Source organism: Grampus griseus, assembly GCF_964374135.1.
Source record: "Grampus griseus genome assembly, chromosome: 16".
Lineage (NCBI taxonomy): Eukaryota > Metazoa > Chordata > Mammalia > Artiodactyla > Delphinidae > Grampus > Grampus griseus.
In genome coordinates, this window is record NC_139010.1 from 67,738,255 (window position 1) to 67,745,057 (window position 6,803).

Consider the following 6,803-nt stretch of genomic DNA (forward strand, 5'->3'; position numbering starts at 1 on the left):
AGTGACCCCGTCTGTCCCCTGGGTACATTAGGGATTCGGCTGCTTGTTACTCGGCCCCCGTGGACACCCCTTAGCCTTCCTTCCCAGCATATACGCACCTTTAGGATTCTTTTTCATGCGTTGGCCTCAGAGGAGGCACTGAGAGTTTTAATGCATGACCGATTCCTTTCTTCATTCATTCATTCATTCATTCCCTCAACAACTATTTTTTGGAGCTGTCCCCAAACTCATATCGCTGACAGTGCTCTATTCGTGTTTGGTGAGGCGGGTAGAGTGGTGAACACGATAATTAGATCTTTACCCTGCGGAGCTTCTTCTGTGGGGCAGTCAGATATTAAGTGGGTACTGAGGAGTGGTAAGCAGGTTGACAAGGATGAGACAGTGGATGACAGGGACTCACTGTGCGGGTAACTGGCCTGGGCTAAGGTGTCAGGGGAGGGGACTGGAGAAGTGACAGCCGGATGAGAACTGAAAGCTGGGCAGGAACAGGTCTGGCGAAGGGACTGCGGTTGAGAGTGGGAGAAACAGATGTTCAAGCAACTAAACGAAGTCCACTTTGGTTGGAGCATGTGTCGTGAGAGGCCAAAAGGAGGACGGAGAGGCTGGAGGAGGTTGGGGCCAGATCATGCAGCCACCTGGAAAGACTTATCTTGAGGGCAATGGGGAGCCCCTGGAGGGATTTTAAGCAGAGGGTGAACGTGATCCGATTTTTTTTTATTTGGAACAATATTCTGGCTGCTGGGTCGAGACTGATGGGCAGGGGTGTGTCAGGAGCAAGAACCTGGAGATGAGGGCTTCCCTGGTGGCGCAGTGGTTGAGAGTCCGCCTGACGATGCAGGGGACGTGGGTTCGTGCCCTGGTCCGGGAAGATCCCACATGCCGTGGAGCGGCTGGGCCCATGAGCCATGGCCGCTGAGCCTGTGCGTCTGGAGCCTGTGCTCCACAACGGGAGAGACCACAACAGTGAGAGGCCCGTGTACCGCAAAAAAAAAAAAAAAAAAAAAAAGAACCTGGAGATGACAGGGGCCTGGAAAGTCTAGGGCCCCTGCCTCCCCCAAGGTCACTCAAGGGCAGGGCCAGTCTCCGTGCAGACTGAGATATTGGGATTTCAGAGGTGCCCTTGCTTGCAAAGTACTGTACACCACCGCCCCTACCCTCTGTGAATTTCCATCTCTAGAGGGTGGTTCTGGGCTCAGAGCTTCCTGTTGCCGTTGACACGAAAACATCTTGACGCGTTAACTCCGTCATCCTGGTGGTCTGTAGACCTAACTGGTCGTGCGACCTGGTCTGACTCGCTGCCCATTTTGAACCTCAGTCGCCTTGTCTTTACGACGGTCAGGGAGGATTAGAGGAGACCATGAGAACAGCAGGTTGTGTGCTCTACTGAGCCTCCCAAAGCCTCGTTGGCAATGCAAGAGCATGAGAGTTGGAGGCCCCCAGCAGCCCATGGATTCCGCTTGGGATCAGAAAATCTGATAACCCACAAATCGGGGGCTCGCCCTGCTTACTCCTGCACCCGGCTTAACCAGGACTCTCCAGGAGAAAAGCCACCTGTTTGCAAGGAGTTCAGGAAACCCGTAACTTGGCACACCTGTCTGTTCTACCTGCTGCCAGGCGCTCGCAGCTGCAGACCCATGACTCCTGAGCGCCTCTTCCTCTGACTCTCTACACCTGCTTGTTTGCTTAAAACCCAATCCCTAGGCTTTCAACAAGTGCTTATTTGCTAGCGAGCTCTCTCTCCCAGGAGTTCCCGGAGAACGTGTCCAGGTCTTGGAGGGAATGGCTGGCATTTCTGAGAAGGACATTTTAAAGTTAAGACTTGGGAGTCAGAAGACCTGATTGCAATCCTGGTTCTACCACATTGCTTTGATTTTAACCTTGAACAGACGACCAAGCCTCATTTTCCCCACCGGTAACTTGGAGATAATGGTTCCTAGCGTTTCAGTGAGTTGCCCAGGCTGGTGCTCGCATAGGGCAGAGACCAGTACTGTTAATCTTTTCTGCTCCAGTTTGGAAGCTGGAGGCTTCTTTTTGCTCAGGAAGCTGCTGTGGGCTGAGTCAGGCTGGGCTGGCCAGTTTGGGTGGTGCTAGCATCACGCCCTTAGAACCGCTGTTTTAGGGAGATTTGTGATGGTGATTTGAACTGTTAGGCTGTTAGCTTTCTCTCTTTCCAGCCGGATGAAAGGAAGACCTTGTGTTCTTTATTAGAGCCAGAGGGTGGGACTGGATGAACTCCAAGACCCAGACCAGACCCATGGTGACCACGATGGTTTCTCTTGAAGCAACCTTGAAACAGAGGCCTCCTGGTGGCCAGGTTGGTGCCCTTCCCTGCCTTGCTGCACCCCAGGCTGTTTTTACTGTGTCCTGATGATAACACTCTTGCTCTTGCCTCCATAACTCTGCTTCTCCTACATGGGGAATGCCACACCACTCTTCCCCGGCTGCCTAGAAAAATCATACCCAAACTTTAAAGCCAAGCTGCGCCACAACACCCTTGAATGTTAATAGTGGGAAGAACCTGGGGTCTGGCATCAGTTATTCCAGGACTTAAACCTTGGGTCTGACTCCCTGTCACCTTCCCTCCCTGTCCCTGAAGGTGGCAAATGGGGGTGCATGGGGAGGGGTATCACGCTTCTACTCAGAGGGGCTGCTCCTGGGCTTGCCACCTGCCCAAGCCCATCCTCCAAAGCTCTGAGGGAACGTCTTTTCACCACTCCTTCTTGCTCAAATGGCTTGAGGCTGAGGACTGTTGTCTTCACCAACTCTACTGTACTCGCTTCATGGGGGAACTTTTGTCAGAAGATTTTCAGACATGAACCAAGAGGAAAACGTGAGAAATGTAGATATTTTGCTTTTGAAAAGTTCTCTCCCCTTTCAGCTACGCTTAGCCTACAAGTTCTCCCAAGCTCTCCAGCACCTGGGTAAGAGGAGCTTAGATTTTGGTGTTAGAAGTGGGGTCACACCGTGGCTCCATCTCTGGCTGTCTATATGACCTTTTTCCACGGTGTCATGGCTGCATGGTTATCATGTCATATCCACATGTTCATCATGTTTTATCCGTGAGAGTTTAAGTTCCACAAGGGGAGGGACTTTGTAACCTGCTGAATCTCAGGCATCTACAGCCCATAGTAGGTACCCAGTAAACGTTTGTTAGGTAATGAGTGAGTGATGCTTAGTGTGATAGAGTACACCCAGGGCAGTAGACATGACCATTGAGAACCAGGATAAAACACAGAATGGTGAGCGCAAAAGTGAAGGCATGGTGTCAAGTGGGAAAAGGAAAGCCTAAAGCAGGTGCATATACTATGTGATGCTCCCCACAGGTACCTGCCCACTGGGCAGGACAGAACAGGGGGTGTGCTGTCCAGCAGAGAAGAACCTGTCTCCAGGTAGATGAAGTCCCGTCTCCTAAAGGTATTTAAGTAGGGGTTGATTTCGTCAAATGTTTCTTCTCTGGGCTCGGATTGAATCAACCGAATTCGCAGGTCTTCTGACCTCCAAGAACTGCGGTTCTGCTGTGCTTTGGTGCCTGAAATGACTAGAGAATGAAGGCAGGTGTTCCAGGGTATGTGGACAGACTTAAAGGCTGTAGAGGTCCCAAGGGGCCTGACATGAGCACAGGCTGGAGGGTCATGGAGGGATCCCCAGAGAGAATACTTCTGTGCAGGGCCTTGAGGGTATAGAGGAGTATGTGTGTGTATCTATCTATCTATCTATCTACCTACCTATCTATCTATTATCTACCTACCTACCTATCTATGTAGATTAATTTTAGAGAATTGGCTCACACAATTGTGGAGGCTGGCAATTTCAACATCTATAGGGTAGGCTGGCAGGTTGGAGGGCCAGTGAAGAGCTGTAGTTTGAGTCCAAAGGTGGTCTGCTGGCAGAATTCCCTCTTGCTTGGTGGGGGGGGGGTGTCAGTCTTTTTCCAGTAAGGCCCCCAGCGGAAAGGCTGAGGTGCCCCCACATTATGGAGGTCAATCTGCCTTACTTAAAGTCTACCTATTTAAATATTAATCTCATCTAAATAAAAACCACCTTCTCAGAAACATCTTGAATCAAATATCTGGGTACTGTGGCCTAGCCATTTCATTCTTCAAATACAAATATGTATATACAAATGTATAAAATTAACTGTCATAGGTAGGTTTAAAACAGCCCTGATCTAGGAGTTTGTCTGTACTCAGGACATTGGAGTTGGCTGGGACAGGTTTTCCTGTCCCAGCTTTTAACCGAAACACAAAAGGTAGTCTCGGCTCATTAAGACTGGCCCTGACTCAGCGGGGAAGGACCAGAAAGGGCGCAGAACTAATCACCTCACGTGACTCAGTGCTTCACAGTCCTGATGACCCTTTGTGGGTGCAGCAAAGACACCAGCCTTTATTTTGCTCCCTGGGTGACTCAACTGCTCCCTGCCACTCTCCATGGAGACTGCGAGAGGAGAGCCTCAAAGTCAGGGTCACGCTGGGACTGCCTTAGTAGCCGCTCTGGGTTCTGTGTCGTGTGGCCTCCTTGTGTGTGGCCTCCTGTCGTGTGGCAGGATCTGGGCCTCCTTATCATCACGCTTGCTCAACCTTCAAGCAGCTCTGGCTGTACTCACTGTTCACAGTATTGGTCCTGAACCACTCATTGCAACTCACTTGCCTACGCCATCGTGTCTGACTCCGGGCTGTCCTGGTGGCCAACGTGGTCACTGACTCTCTTGTGATTGGTTGGGTCTTGGTTTTGGCACGTGCTCTTGTCTTCTGGGTCTTGGTTCCTCTTGGTGATAATGATGATGGTGGTGGTGATGATACTCACTCAGTAATAGTGATGTCTGCTCTCTGTCCCAGCAACACACGGAGAATGTCTTGGGCATGCCTCCCTGACCCAGTCCCTGGGACCTTACTAGGAGGGTGACAGGGATGACTTATACTCTGCTGGGCTCACCTTTGCAGATGAGGCTAGACAGTTCCCCTGGTGGGGGGCGGGGGTGGACCATGGGGGCAAAGTGGAGGGGGGCAGTAGATGTAGAGTGTTTTTTCTAGGCTCCACTTCCAAGATCTTCATGGGGTCAGACACTTTGTCTGACCTTCTGCATATCCCAGCTTCACGGCAGCACCCCCAGGACTCTCCCCTGCACCAGGCAGAGGGAACAGAGGTGATGGTTTCTGCCTGTAGCTCATCAAGGTCACGTGTATGATGGAGTCCACGAGTGACAGTTGATCCGGTTGCTGTAGGTCCTGTGGTGAGCATCGTGCTTTGCCCCCGCCCCCTCCCCCAGCCCCCATTCTCTCTCCAATGGGAGGGGCCTAACCACCCCTCCAATCTGCCTTTGGGTGCTTTCCTCTCAGTCCATGTAGCTGGGGTGGGCCCCAAGGTGACCATCTGAGCTAAACCCAGGCCAGTAACCCGCCAGTGTAACTCCCTCCCTGACTTCAGTGATTGGGTCGTCGTCCTAGTCCCTTCAGTCTGCGTAACACAGACTATGTATCACACACGGAGTGGTTTTTTTTTTTTAATTTTTGCTGTGTTGGGTCTTCGTTTCTGCGCGAGGGCTTTCTCTAGTTGTGGCAAGCAGGGGCCACTCTTAATCGCGGTACGTGGGCCTCTCACTATCGCGGCCTCTCTTGTTGCGGAGCACGGGCTCCAGACGCGCAGGCTCAGTAGTTGTGGCTCACGGCCCCAGCTGCTCCGCGGCATGTGGGATCCTCCCACACCAGGGTTCGAACCCATGTCCCCTGCATTAGCAGGCAGATTCTCAACCGCTGCGCCACCAGGGAAGCCCCAACGGAGTGGTTTATAAGCAACAGAAATGTGTTGCTCACAGTTCTGGAGGCTGGAAAGTCCAAGATCAGGGTGCCAGCATGGTTGGGTGAGGACCCTCCTCTGGGTTGAAGAGTTGTATCCTCACATGGCAGAAGGGGCAAGAGAACTCCTCAGGGTCCTTTTTATAAGAACACTAATCTCATTCATGAGGGCTCGGCCCTCATGCCCTAAGCACCTCCCAAATGCCCCACCCCCTAATACCATCATTTTGGGGGTTAGGATTTAAACATACAAATTTTGAGTGGACGTAAACATTCAGACCACAGCAGTCATGGTCCCATCCCTGAATCCATCAGAGCCAGAAGACTTTTGTTGGCTTTGTTGAGAGAGAGGCAGGTGTACTCTCCCACTGGACCTGCTGAGTCTATCTATTGCCTGGGTTCACCATGGTAGATGGCAGAGTCTGAAGGGATGGAGTGTTGGTGACATCAATTTAGCCCTCAGTCCAGATGTATGTGAAGTAAGCTCTGCCTCTAGACTTAAAAAATGTTTTTTTCATGAGCAAATAAATTCCCTTGCTTTTATTTAAGCCAATCTCAATTGGGTTTTCTGCCATTTGCGACCAAGAAAATACTAATGGATACAGCCCTGTGACCTTTGCGTCAAAGTCACCTCGTCAGTATTCTCAAAGGCTGCATGATTTTGAAGCGAGTTTAGTTGTTTCGCTTCTTTAGTTGGGTGTCCCTTGGTCCTTGTGTTATGATTAGCTGTCTAATCCAAACTGTGTTGACATTGCTTTTGGTTTTCAACAGCCTCAGACTGTTCTTTGAACTTGTCTGAACGTGTCTGAAAGTTGGAAACCCATAACTCACTTGGACTACGGGAGCCAACAGGTTGAATGTATAGGATTAGTTGGTGCAACTCCTTGGATGATGGAGAGGAGCTTGCAACTGGAATTCTTTTCTGCTGTGGATAGGAGGTGAAGGATTCCTGGTCATCTGGGCTTCCACTCCCAGGATCCAACTTATCCTTCATGTGTTTCTAAAGAGGAC